This window comes from Lissotriton vulgaris, chromosome 5, assembly GCF_964263255.1.
Source record: "Lissotriton vulgaris chromosome 5, aLisVul1.2, whole genome shotgun sequence".
Lineage (NCBI taxonomy): Eukaryota > Metazoa > Chordata > Amphibia > Caudata > Salamandridae > Lissotriton > Lissotriton vulgaris.
This window is the reverse complement of record NC_141693.1, coordinates 738,340,415-738,361,803: the sequence shown is the minus strand read 5'-3', so window position 1 is coordinate 738,361,803 and position 21,389 is coordinate 738,340,415.

Below are 21,389 nucleotides of genomic sequence, written 5' to 3'. Positions count from 1 at the left end.
TTCTCATTAGGGGAGGAGAACGAGGGGGTTTCAACTTTTAGGAAAGCGGCAATGAAACAAAGATTAGGATCTGGAGTAACGAAAGGCATATCATGAATAATTAAAAACTCGCAAACAGCAAGTACACTCAGCGCGCAGGCTCGCATTAAAACTGATAAAGAAGGATGACAAATGTGAAATAGACATGGAGTAAATGGATGAACATGAAAAAATGAAATAAGGAAACATGAAGGCCATTGGCACACTTGGCAGTGCGATTGTTGGGGGCGTGATGACGCCCCACTACAGTGAAGTTCATAACCCTGTTGCCACGTGGGCATGGCAATAAACTCAATCTGCACGCATTTTGGAGAACAAAAAGACAATAATGAATAATAAGAAGTAAAAAAGGTGTGCATCCTGACCCCCACTTACAGCGCAGTTTAACTTTTGCCCTACAAACAAGGATAGCACCCAAGGATTAAGATGACAAATAGGACTTATCCTCAAAAACACGAGTCTGCACGCCTTAAACATCGATGTGGTTCATCAGAGACAGTGTTGAAAAACGCCGAAGGATTAATTTCAGTTGCAAATGACATTCAATGTTTATATCTAATATCAACATGTACTAAGTGTTAAATCAACGTTTTAAACCCAAGTGACACACTTATATTGCTGATTAGTTTGAAAATTTTTGTTAAAACGTCTATGTCTGTTAAATGCATTTCGAACAGCATCATGGGAGTTGTAGTAACTCACGAAGATTAGTCCACCATTGCAGCTGTGAGGGAGGGTGATTTTGCAACGTCATTGGGTAGTTGTAACCAGGTTTAAAATAAGAGAGGGATTCTGGGAGGACACACATGGGAAGTCAAATGGAGTAAGGACGGACGGTTTTTAATAACAGGCAGCAGGTATGTGTTAAGCGTGCATATCGTAAGCTTATCTCCGGTAGCAAAAACATCTAAGATGGAGGGGAGTGAACGGAGAGTTAACATAGTAATAATGATGGCTGTGAGGTCGCTGCTAAAGTGAGAGACGGGGCACGTTAGCTTGCATACGGTCAACCGTCAGATTAAATGAACGCGAAGGGAAATAGATCGGGAAGGGGAATATGTGTGTCATAGAGTCGAGGCACAGGCAGAAGCCGATGGATTGGTGAGTGGTTCTCATTAGGGGAGGAGAACGAGGGGGTTTCAACTTTTAGGAAAGCGGCAATGAAACAAAGATTAGGATCTGGAGTAACGAAAAGCATATCATTTAAATCGTTTAGCATTCAGTGGATAGCGCTATACACGAGGGTATTGAATACACACTGGGTAACATGTTTATTAATTGGATTAGCATTAAATAATGTTTTTAAAGTGGATAATATTACTTTTGACTGTGGTATTTGTCATTTGTTTACAGTGACCCCCGAAGAAGGGCGTTGAGCCCGAAATGCATTGGGTATTTTTTAAATAAAACGCTGCTTGACATGAATTATTGCCTTGGTCCTGTTCATTCACAAAGTCCCGATAGACATGGGGTGAACAGTAAAAACTCGCAAACAGCAAGTACACTCAGCGCGCAGGTTCGCATTAAAACTGATAAAGAAGGATGACAAATGTGAAATAGACATGGAGTAAATGGATGAACATGAAAAAATGAAATAAGGAAACCTGAAGGCCATTGGCACACTTGGCAGTGCGATTGTTGGGGGCGTGATGACGCCCCACTACAGTGGAGATCATTATCTCCCCACCCCGTCCTTTCATAAATGTGGCAGCCATCTACTGTTTGGATTGGCATACCAGTGGGGCAGCTCTCCTCCCCCGCGCATGTAATTGAAGGCAATGCAAACGTTAGGAGAAAAATATATATATAATTATGCCCTTCTTTTAATTAAGACGTTCACTACTAACGTGTTAATTGTAGCAGTGCATAGCTATAGTCTTACCTTCTAACTTTTACTGTGCGTGACAACATTGCACACACACAACCCCACACACCCCACACACACACAACCCCCCCACACACAACCCCACAAACACACAACCCCCCCCACACACACAAACCCACACACACACACCCCACACCCGCCCCCACACAAACACACACACCACACACACAGCCTTGTTAATTCTGCTCTTGGGCTCTCCTTTCCCGTTCACGGCATCTGGGAGTACGAACGCACATAGACTGCTTTGATTACTTGAATTAGTTTCACTTATACAGAAAATCTGCTTCTTGTATTATTGTTACATCTTTATATACCCACTCGCCCTCTGACTTTTCAAATATTTCACATATCTTTGCTTCCTACTCTGTCTCTGTCTCTTTCTCTTTATTTCTTTCATTCTTTCTACCTTTTAATCCAAAAACCGGGCTCTAAAGTAGGTGTCTTTGCCACTGCACCCCTCCCCCTCTAAAGACGACCCTTCCCCATATTTGCTGACAGATGGTCCCGGTGGTGTTGATTTAGGGGCACTCTCCTGACCCAGGCCGAGAGTGTTGCAGGCTGTATCCGTGCCTGTGTTTTCTTGCTCTCTCTTGAACTTTTGTTTTCAACTAGGAAATATTCTTGGCAGTTGCTGTTGCTGACGAGCCTCAGGCTTAGTTCTCATCAGCGTTTGTAAAGTGACTCGACTATTCTGCCACCTCTCTTTGTCTTCTTGTCTTCTTATATCTTCTTCTTCGTGTCTTCTTCCTCTCTTTGCTTCTTTCTCATCCGTGTCTAAAATTTCCCTCTTCTTTTCTTTTTGCTTCCGCTCTTACTTTCTCCTTTTCTCTTCTGCCTCCACTTTTCATAGCTAATTTTCGCGACTTGTACTCTCCCTCAGCCCATGCTCTTCTCTCCCTTCACCCTTGCTGCCTCTCAAATGTCTCTCTGCCTTCAAACTTCATCTCACACTTTCACTCTCACCTACTCTTGTTCTCACCTTTTCTTTTCCCCCTCTTGTCTCCCTCTCTTCGTATGCTTCTCCCCCACACTCCGTTACTTTTTGTCTGGGTGATTCTGCCCCCCCAAACCCCCCCACGTTGTGCGTTTTAATTTTTTCCTTCTGTTTGCCAAGACATCCATGTTTGTTCTCCCCTACCACGGACCCCTGCTGTTGCTTCTCTCTGCGTTGCCTGACACTCGCTTTCACCTACCTTGCTCTGGTTTATTGCCCCCAACCGTTTTCTTTCCCCAAACCTTTTACCCTATATGGCAACTGTCAAAATCAATATGCCTGTCTACACTCAGGATATTAAAACAGAGCCTAACCTTTATACGGTCTAGTTACAGCCCCAGTTCTTCATGGAGAAGCAGCCTACTCACTACTGTCTCTGCGGCCACTTAGTAACAGTAAAACAATGTTAATTAGCAAAGATAAAATGCATATTTGCAGTTGTTGCCACTCATAACATAATTAAAATGCACAGATTGATAGAGAAGCACCCCAAGCCATTTGTGCTAACTTTTTTTTGTTTATCGTTTTCCCATTCAATTTGGATCCAAAAATAGAAAAAAGGCACCCGTGTAATTTATTAGGCGCATGTTTTGTTGGTGTGCGCACCTACAAAATGACATGCAGGTCACTCAAGTTTTTTTTTTAAAAGCCATGCTGCACAGTATTGGTGACTTCGCTCTCACACATTGCTCACTCACACTACTTTAGGCCACACACACTGCACCCTCACACCCCGCACCCACGTACACCTCGCACCCTCACACACCCTCATTATACTGTGCCCTCAAACACTGCCCCCTCACACACTGCACACTCACACATTGCTCACTCACACATTGCTCACTCACACTACTTTAGGCCACACACACTGCACCCTCACACCCCGCACCCTCACACACATCACACCCTCACAAACTCTCATTACACTGTGCCCTCACACACTGTGCCCTCACACTCTGCCCCCTCACACACTGCGCCCTCACACACGCACACAGCCCAATACACGCATACCGCCCACAAACACAACCACTCCACATACACAACCCCACACACACACCCACACACACATCCTTCCACACACAACCCCTCCACACATACAACCCCTCCACACATACAACCCCTCCATGCACACAACCCCTCCATGCACACAACCCCTCCACACACACAACCCCTCCACACACACAACCCCTCCCCACACACAACCCCTCCACACACACAACCCTTCCACACACACACAACCCTTCCACACACACAACCCCTCTACACACACAACTCCTCCACACACAACTCCTCCACACACACAACCCCTCCACACACACAACCCTTCCACACACACAACCCTTTCACACACACAACCCCTCCACACACACAACACCTCCCCACACACAACACCGCCACACACACAACCCTTCCACAAACACAACCCCTCTACTCACACAACCCTTCCACACACACAACCCTTCCACACACACAGCCCCCCCACACACACAACCCCCCCACACACACAACCCCATACACACACGCAACCCCACACAACCCCACACGCAACCCCACACAACCCCACACACAACCACACACAACCCCACACACAACCACACACACCCACACAACCCCCCACACATCCACACACACACACAATCCCACACACAACCACACTCACACACAACCACATGACCACATACACAACCCCACACACACAACTCCACACACACTCAACCCCACACTCACACAACCCCACACTCACACAACCCCACACTCCCACAACCCCACACTCACACAACCCCACACTCACACAACCCCACTCACACAACCCCACACTCACACAACCCCACACAACCAGACACACACACAACCACACACACACACAACCACACACACACAACCACACACACACAACCACAACAACACACACAACCATCTATCTATCTCTCTATCGCCCTCACTCTATCTATTACCCTCAGTCTATCTATCTATCTATCTATCTATCTATCTATCTATCTATCTATCTATCTATCTATCTATCTATCTATCTATCTATCTATCTATCTATCTATCTATCTATCTATTGCCCTTACTCTATCTATCGCCCTCACTCTATCTATCTATCTATCTATCTATCTATCTATCTATCTATCTATCTATCTATCTATCTATCTATCTATCTATCTATCTTCCTCCCTTTTTCTATCTATCGCCCTCCCTCTATCTATTGCACTCACTCTATCTATCGCATCACCACAGCATCACTCAGCACCACCACAGCATCACTCAGGGCACCACAACATCACTATGGGCTACCACAGCATCACTCGTCGCTACCACAGTATCATTCGTCGTCACCACAGCATTACTCGTCGCCACCACAGCATCACTTGTCGCCACCACAACATCACTCACCGCCACCACAGCATCAATCTGTGCAACCATTCAACAACTGGTTCAAATATGTTCTCTCAATATTTCAAGCTTTATTACAAATGTCACAAAAAATGTTAATATTTCACTTCTGTTCTTGGATTTTCGTCACAATACAATACACTGAACATAATCTTCACAAAAGTTATTTACAAAAGTTTAAGCTATTTTCATTATAAATTACAATAACTTTTATTTAAGTATTAATTATTTTAAAAAAACAAAAGCCATTGTTATTTGTAATATCAATACATCTAAGTCACGCAAATACAACACATATTGCATTACAAAGGCTATAGGTGTCACATTTGCGAAAGTTATAACTATTGGCATTGTAAATGACAAAGCTATTAATTTCGCTATTTTCAAAACCAATACATAAATAAAAAATGGGTGTTTTACAATACCAATAGCTCAAACTTTCCTAATGCGAGACCTATTGCATTGCAAATGCTTATTTAGGACTTGTGCCCTGCACAAAGGTAAATTTAAAAGGCAGAGGTGACACATCCAAGGGGAGGGGGGTGGGCGGTTTGACAAGCGCACTCCCATTTTGCAAATCGAAGAAAGAACAATGTTTGACTAAAGCACTCCAATGTTTGGGACTGCATGGGCATTGAGAGCCTCGATAACAGCGGGGCATCCAGTAAATATGCCAGGCACAAACAATGTCTGCAGTGGGTGCCGCCTTCCCATCCACAACAAGAACAATGGCACCAGGAGCGTCCCTTCCTGGGCATGCACGGCCCAGCTCAGCGTGCAAGGGCTGCGTACACTACCGGACCAGCACTCTCCGTGGCCCTCCGCCCAGGCTGCAGGTGTCCTCCTACTCAGTAAAACCTGTTGACTCCGGGGACTCCCTGCCTTGCATGCTGCATCATGACACAGCTATCTTTCTCCAGGAAGAAGATAAATCACAAGAGTTAACTTGACATTTTTGTGAGGCTCAGTAATTGCCGGAGGAAAGGAATGCTGCAGCAAGTGCTTTAAAAACAGAATAAACTTGCAAACAGGGCGCCCCCAGGAAGCCATTACCCGGTGCGGTAGCACTGGTCGCACCACCATAAAGCCGGCCCTGGTGGTGCTATAACAAGGGTGCTGGAGTTGCTGCAGCCACCCTAGATCACCTTGAAAGAGTTTAAACAAACAATGAACTATACCAGTGGTTCCCAAACCTTTTACGACCTCGACCCTATTTTTAGAACGTCAAGCATTTGCGACCGACTAACTTTACTGGACATGAGGCAGTGCAATTTCATAATAATAACAGCAATTGTTTGTAAACCTCACGCCCTTGACCACACCCTTCAATAATGTACTGTGCCTAGTAAGCATGGGCGTAAAATCCGTTCCGCTCACGGAATTTGTGGATTTTCGGCAAATTCGCAATCCGCAAACTCTTGCGAATTTGCCGAAAATTCGCAAATTCGCACGAAGCGGATTTTTTTGCTTGGTCGCGCTTGACAAATACAATATTATACAATTTTGCGGCGCGCGGTGCTCACTTACTGTCATTCAGCGTTTGAAGAGTTGTTTTTCTCCATGTTTGCGTGTGCTGCGCCATTTTGGATCCCGCGGGAGTTTGTCGACCGTGAATACTTCATCTTGGCTTGCCACATTGCACAGCGAGAGTTTGTCAACGCGAGTACGTCATAAAGGCCCGTGATCACGCATCGCGGGAGATCGCGGGAGTAAACACTTGCGAAGACGTAGATGCGTGGGGCAGCGACAACCTCGCAATTGCGAAATTGCAAAATTTGCAATTTCGCACAAGAAATCCACCAGCAGGCAGCATAAACCTTCTGAAAATGATGATTTTTATCAGAATAACTCCTCAGGTTGACATTTGCCTGTACTTTTTTTTGCAAGGAGTCCATTTTGGGGGGGTGGGAAGAAGGAAGTTCCCCACAGTCTCCAACTTCCTGTTCCTGTCCAGCAGGCTCCTCCCAGTGCTTTCTTCATGTGCTGGTCACTTTGATTTGGATCTTGACCTGGAAGGATTACTTTTTGTGGATGCTGCTGGATATTTGGATTTGAGGCCTTTTTGACTTTCTTTGGATCCCTTTTGGATTAGAAATTTCACAAGTAAGTTTGTTTGGGGCATTACAGTTGCTGCAACTACAATTTTGGAACTTTTTCAGAACATTAAATAAAATATATTGTGGGTAGCCACAGTATCCAGTAGGACCAGGGTTAGTTATGGGTGCATGATACAACTGTTTTATTGAATTTAAACATGATTTAGGGCATGGATGGCATTGGATTGTGGTGATTGTTGTGTGTTTTTTGATTTTTTTGGCTGCTGTTGGGGCTTTTTGCCCAGGGGTACTCAGTGGTGCATGGACTGAGTCTTTCTGTGGGGTCTCTTTAATGTAAACATCATTGAGGGCATGGATGGCATTGGATTGTGGTGATGTTTGTGTGTTTTTCGATTTTTTGGCTGTTGTTGGGGCCTTTTGACCAGGGGTACTCAGTGGTGCATGGACTGAGTCTTTCTGTGGGGTCTCTTTAATGTAAACATCATGGAGGGCATGGATGGCATTGGATTGTGGTGATTTTTGTGTGTTTTTCGATTTTTTGGGGTGTTGATGGGGCATGGCCATGTGGGTGGGGGCCATTTTGAGGACTGGTACAGACAGGGACTTGCCATGTGGTGGGGGTCTAGGGGCCATTTTGAAGCCAGGCAGTGTGCTTTGTTGTGCCATAGGCCTGCACCCAGTCTGCTAAGCTTTCATCCATTATGCCCAGGGGTACTCAGTGGTGCATGGGCCTAGTCTTTCTGTGGGGCGTCTTGAATTTGAACATGATTGAGGGCATGGATGGCATTGGATTGTGGTGATTTTTGAGTGTTTTTCGATTTTTGGGCTGTTGTTGGGGTCTTTTGCCCAGGGGTACTCAGTGGTGCATGGAATGAGTCTTTCTGTGGGGTCTCTTTAATGTAAACATCATGGAGGGCATGGATGGCATTGGATTTTGGTGATTTTTGTGTGTTTTTCGATTTTTTGGGGTGTTGATGGGGCCTGTCCATGTGGGTGGGGGCCATTTTGAGGACTGGTACAGGCAGGGCCTGGCCATGTGGTGGGGGTCTAGGGGCCATTTTGAAGCCAGGCAGTGTGCTTTGTTGTGCCATAGGCCTGCACCCAGTCTGCCATGCTTTCATCCATTATGCCCGGGGGTACTCAGGGGTGCAGGGGCCTAGTCTTTCTGTGGGGTGTCTTGAATTTGTACATGATTGAGGGCATGGATGGCATTGGATTGTGGTGATTGTTGTGTCTCTTTCTATTTTTGGGCTGTTGTTTGGGCCTTTTGCCCAGGGGTACTCAGTGGTGCATGGAGTGAGTCTTTCTGTGGGGTCTCTTTAATGTAAACATCATGGATGGCATTGGATTGTGGTGATTTTTGTGTGTTTTTCGATTTTTTGGGTTGTTGATGGGGCCTGTCCATGTGGGTGGGGACCATTTTGAGGACTGGTACAGGCAGGGCCTGGCCGTGTGGTGGGGGTCTAGGGACCATTTTGAAGCCTGGCAGTGTGCTTTGTTGTGCTACAGGCCTGCACCCAGTCTGCCATGCTTTCTTCCATTATGCCCAGGGGCACTCAGTGGTGCATGGGCCTAGTCTTTCTGTGGGGTGTCTTGAATTTGAACATGATTGTGGGCATGGATGGCATTGGATTCTGGTGATTTTTGCGGGTTTTTCAATTTTTGGGCTGTTGTTGGGGCCTTTTGCCCAGGGGTACTCAGTGGTGCATGGACTGAGTATTTCTGTGGGGTCTCTTTAATGTAAACATCATGGAGGGCATGGATGGCATTGGATTATGGTGATTTTTGTGTGTTTTTCGATTTTGTGGGGTGTTGATGGGCCTGTCCATGTGGGTGCGGGCCATTTTGAGGACTGGTACAGGCAGGGCCTGGCCATGTGGTGGGGGTCTAGGGGCCATTTTGAATCCAGGCTGTTTGCTTTGTTGTGCCATAGGCCTGCACCCAGTCTGCCAAGCTTTCAGCTATTATGCCCAGGGGTACTCAGGAGTGCATGGGCCTAGTCTTTCTGGGGGTGTCTTGATTTTGAACATGATTGAGGGCATTGATGGCATTGGATTGTGGTGATTTTTGAGTGTTTTTCGATTTTTGGGCTGTTGTTGGGGCCTTTTGCCCAGGGGAACTCAGTGGTGCATGGACTGAGTCTTTCGGTGGGGTCTCTTTAATGTAAACATCATGGAGGGCATGGATGGCATTGGATTGTGGTGATTTTTGTGTGTTTTTCGATTTTTGGGCTGTTGTTGGGGCCTTTTGCCCAGGGGTACTCAGTGGAGCACGGACTGAGTCTTGCTGTGGGGTCTCTTTAATGTAAACATCATGGAGGGCATGGATGGCATTGGATTGTGGTGATTTTTGTGTGTTTTTCGATTTTTGGGCTGTTGTTGGGGCCTTTTGCCCAGGGGTACTCAGTGGTGCATGGACTGAGTCTTTTTGTGGGGTCTCTTTAATATAAACATCATGGAGGGCATGGAGGGCATTGGATTGTGGTGATTTTTGTGTGTTTTTCGATTTTTTGGGGTGTTGATGGGGCCTGTCCATGTGGGTGGGGGCCATTTTGAGGACTGGTACAGGCAGGGCCTGGCCATGTGGTGGGGGTCTAGGGGCCATTTTGAAGCCAAGCAGTGTGCTTTGTTGTGCCATGGGCCTGCACTCAGTCTGCCGTGCTTTCATCCATTAAGCCCAGGGGTACTCAGGGGTGCAGGGGCCTAGTCTTTCTGTGGGGTGTCTTGAATTTGAACATGATTGAGGGCATGGATGGCATTGGATTGTGGTGATGTTTGTGTCTTTTTCGATTTTTGGGCTGTTGTTGGGGCCTTTTGCCCAGGGGTACTCAGTGGTGCATGGACTGAATCTTTCTGTGGGGTCTCTTTAATGTAAACATCATGGATGGCATTGGATTGTGGTGATTTTTGTGTGTTTTTCAATTTTTTGGGTTGTTGATGGGGCCTGTCCATGTGGGTGTGGACCATTTTGAGGACTGGTACAGGCAGGGCCTGGCCATGTGGTGGGGTCTAGGGACCATTTTGAAGCCTGGCAGTGTGCTTTGTTGTGCCATAGGCCTGCACCCAGTCTGCCATGCTTTCATCCATTATGCCCAGGGCAGGGGTACTCAGTGGTGCATGGGCCTAGTCTTTCTGTGGGGTGTCTTGAATTTAAACATGATTGTGGGCATGGATGGCATTGGATTGTGGTGATTTTTGTGTGTTTTTCGATTTTTGGGCTGTTGTTGGGGCCTTTTGCCCAGGGGTACTCAGTGGTGCATGGACTGAGTCTTTCTGTGGGGTCTCTTTAATGTAAACATCATGGAGGGCATGGATGGCATTGGATTGTGGTGATTTATGTGTGTTTCTTTTTTATTTCTTGGGGTGTTGATTGGGCCTGTTTATGTGGGTGGGGGGCATTTTGAGGACTGGTACAGGCAGGGCCTGGCCATATGGTGGGGGTCTAGGGGCCATTTTGAATCAAAGTATTGTGCTTTGTTGTGCCATAGGCCTGCACCCAGTTTGCCATGCTTTCATCCATTATGCCCAGGGGTACACAGGGGTGCATGGGCCTAGTCTTTTTGTGGGGTGTCTTGATTTTGAACATGATTGAGGGCATTGATGGCATTGGATTGCGGTGATTTTTGTGTGTTTTTCGATTTTTGGGCTGTTGTTGGGGCCTTTTACCCAGGGGTACTCAGTGGTGCATGGACTGAGTCTTTCTGTGGGGTCTCTTTAATGTAAACATCATGGAGGGCATGGATGGCATTGGATTGTGATGATTTTTGTGTGCTTTTCGATTTTTGGGCTGTTGATGGGGCCTTTTGCCCAGGGGTACTCAGTGGTGCATGGACTGAGTCTTTCTGTAGGGTCTCTTTAATGTAAACATCATGGAGGGCATGGATGGCATTGGATTGTGGTGATTTTTGTGTGATTTTCGATTTTTTGGGGTGTTGATGGGGCCTGTCCATGTGGGTGGGGGCCATTTTGAGGACTGGTACAGGCAGGGCCTGGCCATGTGGTGGGGGTCTAGGGGCCATTTTGAAGCCAGGCAGTGTGCTTTGTTGTGCCGTAGGCCTGCACCCAGTCTGCCATGCTTTCATCCATTATGCCCAGGGGTACTCAGGGGTGCATGGGCCTAGTCTTTCTGTGGGGTGTCTTGAATTTGAACATGATTGAGGGCATGGATGGCATTGGATTGTGGTGATTTTTGTGTGTTTTTCGATTTTTGGGCTGTTGTTGGGGCCTTTTGCCCAGGGGTACTCAGTGGTGCATGGACTGAGTATTTCTGTGGGGTCTCTTTAATGTAAACATCATGGAGGGCATGGATGGCATGGATGGCATTGGATTGTGGTGATTTTTGTGTGTTTTTTGATTTTTTGGGGTGTTGACGGGGCCTGTCCATGTGGGTGGGGGCCATTTTGTGGACTTGTACAGGCAGGGCCGGGCCATGTGGTGGGGGTCTAGGGGCCATTTTGAAGCCAGGCAGTGTGCTTTGTTGTGCCATAGGCCTGCACCCAGTCTGCCATGCTTTCATCCATTATGCCCAGGGGTACTCAGGGGTGCATGGGCCTAGTCTTTCTGTGGGGTGTCTTGAATTTGAACATGATTGAGGGCATGGATGGCATTTCATTGTGGTGATTTTTGTGTGTTTTTTGATTTTTGGGCTGTTGTTGGGGCCTTTTGCCAAGGGGTAGTCAGTGATGCATGGACTGAGTCTTTCTCTGGGGTCTCTTTAATGTAAACATCATGGAGGGCATGGAAGGCATTGGCTTGAGGTGATTTTTGTGTGTTTTTCGATTTTTGGGCTGTTGTTGGGGCCTTTTGCCCAGGGGTACTCAGTGGAGCACGGACTGAGTCTTGCTGTGGGGTCTCTTTAATGTAAACATCATGGAGGGCATGGATGGCATTGGATTGTGGTGATTTTTGTGTGTTTTTCGATTTTTGGGCTGTTGTTGGGGCCTTTTGCCCAGGGGTACTCAGTGGTGCATGGACTGAGTCTTTTTGTGGGGTCTCTTTAATATAAACATCATGGAGGGCATGGAGGGCATTGGATTGTGGTGATTTTTTTGTGTTTTTCGATTTTTTGGGGTGTTGATGGGGCCTGTCCATGTGGGTGGGGGCCATTTTGAGGACTGGTACAGGCAGGGCCTGGCCATGTGGTGGGGGTCTAGGGGCCATTTTGAAGCCAAGCAGTGTGCTTTGTTGTGCCATGGGCCTGCACTCAGTCTGCCGTGCTTTCATCCATTAAGCCCAGGGGTACTCAGGGGTTCAGGGGCCTAGTCTTTCTGTGGGGTGTCTTGAATTTGAACATGATTGAGGGCATGGATGGCATTGGATTGTGGTGATGTTTGTGTCTTTTTCGATTTTTGGGCTGTTGTTGGGGCCTTTTGCCCAGGGGTACTCAGTGGTGCATGGACTGAATCTTTCTGTGGGGTCTCTTTAATGTAAACATCATGGATGGCATTGGATTGTGGTGATTTTTGTGTGTTTTTCAATTTTTTGGGTTGTTGATGGGGCCTGTCCATGTGGGTGTGGACCATTTTGAGGACTGGTACAGGCAGGGCCTAGCCATGTGGTGGGGTCTAGGGACCATTTTGAAGCCTGGCAGTGTGCTTTGTTGTGCCATAGGCCTGCACCCAGTCTGCCATGCTTTCATCCATTATGCCCAGGGCAGGGGTACTCAGTGGTGCATGGGCCTAGTCTTTCTGTGGGGTGTCTTGAATTTAAACATGATTGTGGGCATGGATGGCATTGGATTGTGGTGATTTGTGTGTGTTTTTCGATTTTTGGGCTGTTGTTGGGGCCTTTTGCCCAGGGGTACTCAGTGGTGCATGGACTGAGTCTTTCTGTGGGGTCTCTTTAATGTAAACATCATGGAGGGCATGGATGGCATTGGATTGTGGTGATTTATGTGTGTTTTTTTAATTTCTTGGGGTGTTGATTGGGCCTGTTTATGTGGGTGGGGGCCATTTTGAGGACTGGTACAGGCAGGGCCTGGCCATGTGGTGGGGGTCTAGGGGCCATTTTGAATCAAAGTATTGTGCTTTGTTGTGCCATAGGCCTGCACCAAGTCTGCCATGCTTTCATCCATTATGCCCAGGGGTACACAGGGGTGCATGGGCCTAGTCTTTTTGTGCGGTGTCTTGATTTTGAACATGATTGAGGGCATTGATGGCATTGGATTGCGGTGATTTTTGTGTGTTTTTCGATTTTTGGGCTGTTGTTGGGGCCTTTTACCCAGGGGTACTCAGTGGTGCATGGACTGAGTCTTTCTGTGAGGTCTCTTTAATGTAAACATCATGGAGGGCATGGATGGCATTGGATTGTGGTGATTTTTGTGTGCTTTTCGATTTTTGGGCTGTTGATGGGGCCTTTTGCCCAGGGGTACTCAGTGGTGCATGGACTGAGTCTTTCTGTAGGGTCTCTTTAATGTAAACATCATGGAGGGCATGGATGGCATTGGATTGTGGTGATTTTTGTGTGATTTTCGATTTTTTGGGGTGTTGATGGGGCCTGTCCATGTGGGTGGGGGCCATTTTGAGGACTGGTACAGGCAGGGCCTGGCCATGTGGTGGGGGTCTAGGGGCCATTTTGAAGCCAGGCAGTGTGCTTTGTTGTGCCGTAGGCCTGCACCCAGTCTGCCATGCTTTCATCCATTATGCCCAGGGGTACTCAGGGGTGCATGGGCCTAGTCTTTCTGTGGGGTGTCTTGAATTTGAACATGATTGAGGGCATGGATGGCATTAGATTGCGGTGGTTTTTGTGTGTTTTTCGATTTTTGGGCTGTTGTTGGGGCCTTTTGCCCAGGGGTACTCAGTGGTGCATGGACTGAGTATTTCTGTGGGGTCTCTTTAATGTAAACATCATGGAGGGCATGGATGGCATGGATGGCATTGGATTGTGGTGATTTTTGTGTGTTTTTTGATTTTTTGGGGTGTTGACGGGGCCTGTCCATGTGGGTGGGGGCCATTTTGTGGACTTGTACAGGCAGGGCCGGGCCATGTGGTGGGGGTCTAGGGGCCATTTTGAAGCCAGGCAGTGTGCTTTGTTGTGCCATGGGCCTGCACCCAGTCTGCCATGCTTTCATCCATTATGCCCAGGGGTACTCAGGGGTGCCTGGGCCTAGTCTTTCTGTGGGGTGTCTTGAATTTGAACATGATTGAGGGCATGGATGGCATTTCATTGTGGTGATTTTTGTGTGTTTTTTGATTTTTGGGCTGTTGTTGGGGCCTTTTGCCAAGGGGTACTCAGTGGTGCATGGACTGAGTCTTTCTCTGGGGTCTCTTTAATGTAAACATCATGGAGGGCATGGAAGGCATTGGCTTGAGGTGATTTTTGTGTGTTTTTCGATTTTTTGGGGTGTTGATGGGGCCTGTCCATGTGGGTGGGGGCCATTTTGAGGACTGGTACAGGCAGGGCCTGGCCATGTGGTGGGGGTCTAGGGGCCATTTTGAAGCCAAGCAGTGTGCTTTGTTGTGCCATAGGCCTGCACCCAGTCTGCCGTGCTTTCATCCATTAAGCCCAGGGGTACTCAGGGGTGCAGGGGCCTAGTCTTTCTGTGGGGTGTCTTGAATTTAAACATGATTGAGGGCATGGATGGCATTGGATTGTGGTGATGTTTGTGCCTTTTTCGATTTTTGGGCTGTTGTTGGGGCCTTTTGCCCAGGGGTACTCAGTGGTGCATGGACTGAATCTTTCTGTGGGGTCTCTTTAATGTAAACATCATGGATGGCATTGGATTGTGGTGATTTTTGTGTGTTTTTCAATTTTTTGGGTTGTTGATGGGGCCTGTCCATGTGGGTGTGGACCATTTTGAGGACTGGTACAGGCAGGGCCTGGCCATGTGGTGGGGTCTAGGGACCATTTTGAAGCCTGGCAGTGTGCTTTGTTGTGCCATAGGCCTGCACCCAGTCTGCCATGCTTTCATCCATTATGCCCAGGGCAGGGGTACTCAGTGGTGCATGGGCCTAGTCTTTCTGTGGGGTGTCTTGAATTTAAACATGATTGTGGGCATGGATGGCATTGGATTGTGGTGATTTCTGTGTGTTTTTCGATTTTTGGGCTGTTGTTGGGGCCTTTTGCCCAGGGGTACTCAGTGGTGCATGGACTGAGTCTTTCTGTGGGGTCTCTTTAATGTAAACATCATGGAGGGCATGGATGGCATTGGATTGTGGTGATTTATGTGTGTTTTTTTATTTCTTGGGGTGTTGATTGGGCCTGTTTATGTGGGTGGGGGCCATTTTGAGGACTGGTACAGGCAGGGCCTGGCCATGTGGTGGGGGTCTAGGGGCCATTTTGAATCAAAGTATTGTGCTTTGTTGTGCCATAGGCCTGCACCCAGTCTGCCATGCTTTCATCCATTATGCCCAGGGGTACACAGGGGTGCATGGGCCTAGTCTTTTTGTGGGGTGTCTTGATTTTGAACATGATTGAGGGCATTGATGGCATTGGATTGCGGTGATTTTTGTGTGTTTTTCGATTTTTGGGCTGTTGTTGGGGCCTTTTACCCAGGGGTACACAGTGGTGCATGGACTGAGTCTTTCTGTGGGGTCTCTTTAATGTAAACATCAGGGAGGGCATGGATGGCATTGGATTGTGGTGATTTTTGTGTGCTTTTCGATTTTTGGGCTGTTGATGGGGCCTTTTGCCCAGGGGTACTCAGTGGTGCATGGACTGAGTCTTTCTGTAGGGTCTCTTTAATGTAAACATCATGGAGGGCATGGATGGCATTGGATTGTGGTGATTTTTGTGTGATTTTCGATTTTTTGGGGTGTTGATGGGCCCTGTCCATGTGGGTGGGGGCCATTTTGAGGACTGGTACAGGCAGGGCCTGGCCATGTGGTGGGGGTCTAGGGGCCATTTTGAAGCCAGGCAGTGTGCTTTGTTGTGCCGTAGGCCTGCACCCAGTCTGCCATGCTTTCATCCATTATGCCCAGGGGTACTCAGGGGTGCATGGGCCTAGTCTTTCTGTGGGGTGTCTTGAATTTGAACATGATTGAGGGCATGGATGGCATTGGATTGCGGTGATTTTTGTGTGTTTTTCGATTTTTGGGCTGTTGTTGGGGCCTTTTGCCCAGGGGTACTCAGTGGTGCATGGACTGAGTATTTCTGTGGGGTCTCTTTAATGTAAACATCATGGAGGGCATGGATGGCATGGATGGCATTGGATTGTGGTGATTTTTGTGTGTTTTTTGATTTTTTGGGGTGTTGACGGGGCCTGTCTATGTGGGTGGGGGCCATTTTGAGGACTTGTACAGGCAGGGCCGGGCCATGTGGTGGGGGTCTAGGGGCCATTTTGAATCAAAGTATTGTGCTTTGTTGTGCCATAGGCCTGCACCCAGTCTGCCATGCTTTCATCCATTATGCCCAGGGGTACACAGGGGTGCATGGGCCTAGTCTTTTTGTGGGGTGTCTTGATTTTGAACATGATTGAGGGCATTGATGGCATTGGATTGCGGTGATTTTTGTGTGTTTTTCGATTTTTGGGCTGTTGTTGGGGCCTTTTACCCAGGGGTACACAGTGGTGCATGGACTGAGTCTTTCTGTGGGGTCTCTTTAATGTAAACATCAGGGAGGGCATGGATGGCATTGGATTGTGGTGATTTTTGTGTGCTTTTCGATTTTTGGGCTGTTGATGGGGCCTTTTGCCCAGGGGTACTCAGTGGTGCATGGACTGAGTCTTTCTGTAGGGTCTCTTTAATGTAAACATCATGGAGGGCATGGATGGCATTGGATTGTGGTGATTTTTGTGTGATTTTCGATTTTTTGGGGTGTTGATGGGCCCTGTCCATGTGGGTGGGGGCCATTTTGAGGACTGGTACAGGCAGGGCCTGGCCATGTGGTGGGGGTCTAGGGGCCATTTTGAAGCCAGGCAGTGTGCTTTGTTGTGCCGTAGGCCTGCACCCAGTCTGCCATGCTTTCATCCATTATGCCCAGGGGTACTCAGGGGTGCATGGGCCTAGTCTTTCTGTGGGGTGTCTTGAATTTGAACATGATTGAGGGCATGGATGGCATTGGATTGCGGTGATTTTTGTGTGTTTTTCGATTTTTGGGCTGTTGTTGGGGCCTTTTGCCCAGGGGTACTCAGTGGTGCATGGACTGAGTATTTCTGTGGGGTCTCTTTAATGTAAACATCATGGAGGGCATGGATGGCATGGATGGCATTGGATTGTGGTGATTTTTGTGTGTTTTTTGATTTTTTGGGGTGTTGACGGGGCCTGTCCATGTGGGTGGGGGCCATTTTGTGGACTTGTACAGGCAGGGCCGGGCCATGTGGTGGGGGTCTAGGGGCCATTTTGAAGCCAGGCAGTGTGCTTTGTTGTGCCATGGGCCTGCACCCAGTCTGCCATGCTTTCATCCATTATGCCCAGGGGTACTCAGGGGTGCCTGGGCCTAGTCTTTCTGTGGGGTGTCTTGAATTTGAACATGATTGAGGGCATGGATGGCATTTCATTGTGGTGATTTTTGTGTGTTTTTTGATTTTTGGGCTGTTGTTGGGGCCTTTTGCCAAGGGGTACTCAGTGGTGCATGGACTGAGTCTTTCTCTGGGGTCTCTTTAATGTAAACATCATGGAGGGCATGGAAGGCATTGGCTTGAGGTGATTTTTGTGTGTTTTTCGATTTTTTGGGGTGTTGATGGGGCCTGTCCATGTGGGTGGGGGCCATTTTGAGGACTGGTACAGGCAGGGCCTGGCCATGTGGTGGGGGTCTAGGGGCCATTTTGAAGCCAAGCAGTGTGCTTTGTTGTGCCATAGGCCTGCACCCAGTCTGCCGTGCTTTCATCCATTAAGCCCAGGGGTACTCAGGGGTGCAGGGGCCTAGTCTTTCTGTGGGGTGTCTTGAATTTAAACATGATTGAGGGCATGGATGGCATTGGATTGTGGTGATGTTTGTGCCTTTTTCGATTTTTGGGCTGTTGTTGGGGCCTTTTGCCCAGGGGTACTCAGTGGTGCATGGACTGAATCTTTCTGTGGGGTCTCTTTAATGTAAACATCATGGATGGCATTGGATTGTGGTGATTTTTGTGTGTTTTTCAATTTTTTGGGTTGTTGATGGGGCCTGTCCATGTGGGTGTGGACCATTTTGAGGACTGGTACAGGCAGGGCCTGGCCATGTGGTGGGGTCTAGGGACCATTTTGAAGCCTGGCAGTGTGCTTTGTTGTGCCATAGGCCTGCACCCAGTCTGCCATGCTTTCATCCATTATGCCCAGGGCAGGGGTACTCAGTGGTGCATGGGCCTAGTCTTTCTGTGGGGTGTCTTGAATTTAAACATGATTGTGGGCATGGATGGCATTGGATTGTGGTGATTTCTGTGTGTTTTTCGATTTTTGGGCTGTTGTTGGGGCCTTTTGCCCAGGGGTACTCAGTGGTGCATGGACTGAGTCTTTCTGTGGGGTCTCTTTAATGTAAACATCATGGAGGGCATGGATGGCATTGGATTGTGGTGATTTATGTGTGTTTTTTTATTTCTTGGGGTGTTGATTGGGCCTGTTTATGTGGGTGGGGGCCATTTTGAGGACTGGTACAGGCAGGGCCTGGCCATGTGGTGGGGGTCTAGGGGCCATTTTGAATCAAAGTATTGTGCTTTGTTGTGCCATAGGCCTGCACCCAGTCTGCCATGCTTTCATCCATTATGCCCAGGGGTACACAGGGGTGCATGGGCCTAGTCTTTTTGTGGGGTGTCTTGATTTTGAACATGATTGAGGGCATTGATGGCATTGGATTGCGGTGATTTTTGTGTGTTTTTCGATTTTTGGGCTGTTGTTGGGGCCTTTTACCCAGGGGTACACAGTGGTGCATGGACTGAGTCTTTCTGTGGGGTCTCTTTAATGTAAACATCAGGGAGGGCATGGATGGCATTGGATTGTGGTGATTTTTGTGTGCTTTTCGATTTTTGGGCTGTTGATGGGGCCTTTTGCCCAGGGGTACTCAGTGGTGCATGGACTGAGTCTTTCTGTAGGGTCTCTTTAATGTAAACATCATGGAGGGCATGGATGGCATTGGATTGTGGTGATTTTTGTGTGATTTTCGATTTTTTGGGGTGTTGATGGGCCCTGTCCATGTGGGTGGGGGCCATTTTGAGGACTGGTACAGGCAGGGCCTGGCCATGTGGTGGGGGTCTAGGGGCCATTTTGAAGCCAGGCAGTGTGCTTTGTTGTGCCGTAGGCCTGCACCCAGTCTGCCATGCTTTCATCCATTATGCCCAGGGGTACTCAGGGGTGCATGGGCCTAGTCTTTCTGTGGGGTGTCTTGAATTTGAACATGATTGAGGGCATGGATGGCATTGGATTGCGGTGATTTTTGTGTGTTTTTCGATTTTTGGGCTGTTGTTGGGGCCTTTTGCCCAGGGGTACTCAGTGGTGCATGGACTGAGTATTTCTGTGGGGTCTCTTTAATGTAAACATCATGGAGGGCATGGATGGCATGGATGGCATTGGATTGTGGTGATTTTTGTGTGTTTTTTGATTTTTTGGGGTGTTGACGGGGCCTGTCTATGTGGGTGGGGGCCATTTTGAGGACTTGTACAGGCAGGGCCGGGCCATGTGGTGGGGGTCTAGGGGCCATTTTGAATCAAAGTATTGTGCTTTGTTGTGCCATAGGCCTGCACCCAGTCTGCCATGCTTTCATCCATTATGCCCAGGGGTACACAGGGGTGCATGGGCCTAGTCTTTTTGTGGGGTGTCTTGATTTTGAACATGATTGAGGGCATTGATGGCATTGGATTGCGGTGATTTTTGTGTGTTTTTCGATTTTTGGGCTGTTGTTGGGGCCTTTTACCCAGGGGTACACAGTGGTGCATGGACTGAGTCTTTCTGTGGGGTCTCTTTAATGTAAACATCAGGGAGGGCATGGATGGCATTGGATTGTGGTGATTTTTGTGTGCTTTTCGATTTTTGGGCTGTTGATGGGGCCTTTTGCCCAGGGGTACTCAGTGGTGCATGGACTGAGTCTTTCTGTAGGGTCTCTTTAATGTAAACATCATGGAGGGCATGGATGGCATTGGATTGTGGTGATTTTTGTGTGATTTTCGATTTTTTGGGGTGTTGATGGGCCCTGTCCATGTGGGTGGGGGCCATTTTGAGGACTGGTACAGGCAGGGCCTGGCCATGTGGTGGGGGTCTAGGGGCCATTTTGAAGCCAGGCAGTGTGCTTTGTTGTGCCGTAGGCCTGCACCCAGTCTGCCATGCTTTCATCCATTATGCCCAGGGGTACTCAGGGGTGCATGGGCCTAGTCTTTCTGTGGGGTGTCTTGAATTTGAACATGATTGAGGGCATGGATGGCATTGGATTGCGGTGATTTTTGTGTGTTTTTCGATTTTTGGGCTGTTGTTGGGGCCTTTTGCCCAGGGGTACTCAGTGGTGCATGGACTGAGTATTTCTGTGGGGTCTCTTTAATGTAAACATCATGGAGGGCATGGATGGCATGGATGGCATTGGATTGTGGTGATTTTTGTGTGTTTTTTGATTTTTTGGGGTGTTGACGGGGCTTGTCTATGTGGGTGGGGGCCATTTTGAGGACTTGTACAGGCAGGGCCGGGCCATGTGGTGGGGGTCTAGGGGCCATTTTGAAGCCAGGCAGTGTGCTTTGTTGTGCCATAGGCCTGCGCCCAGTCTGCCATGCTTTCATCCATTATGCCCAGGGGTACTCAGGGGTGCATGGGCCTAGTCTTTCTGTGGGGTGTCTTGAATTTGAACATGATTGAGGGCATGGATGGCATTTCTTTGTGGTGATTTTTGTGTGTTTTTTGATTTTTGGGCTGTTGTTGGGGCCTTTTGCCAAGGGGTACTCAGTGGTGCATGGACTGAGTCTTTCTCTGGGGTCTCTTTAATGTAAACATCATGGAGGGCATGGAAGGCATTGGCTTGAGGTGATTTTTGTGTGTTTTTTGATTTTTTGGGGTGTCGATGGGGCCTGCCCATGTGGGTGGGGCCATTTTGAGGACTGGTACAGGCAGGGCCTGGCCATGTTGTGGGGGTCTAGGGGCCATTTTTAAGCCAGGCAGTGTGCTTTGTTGTGCCATAGGCCTGCACCCAGT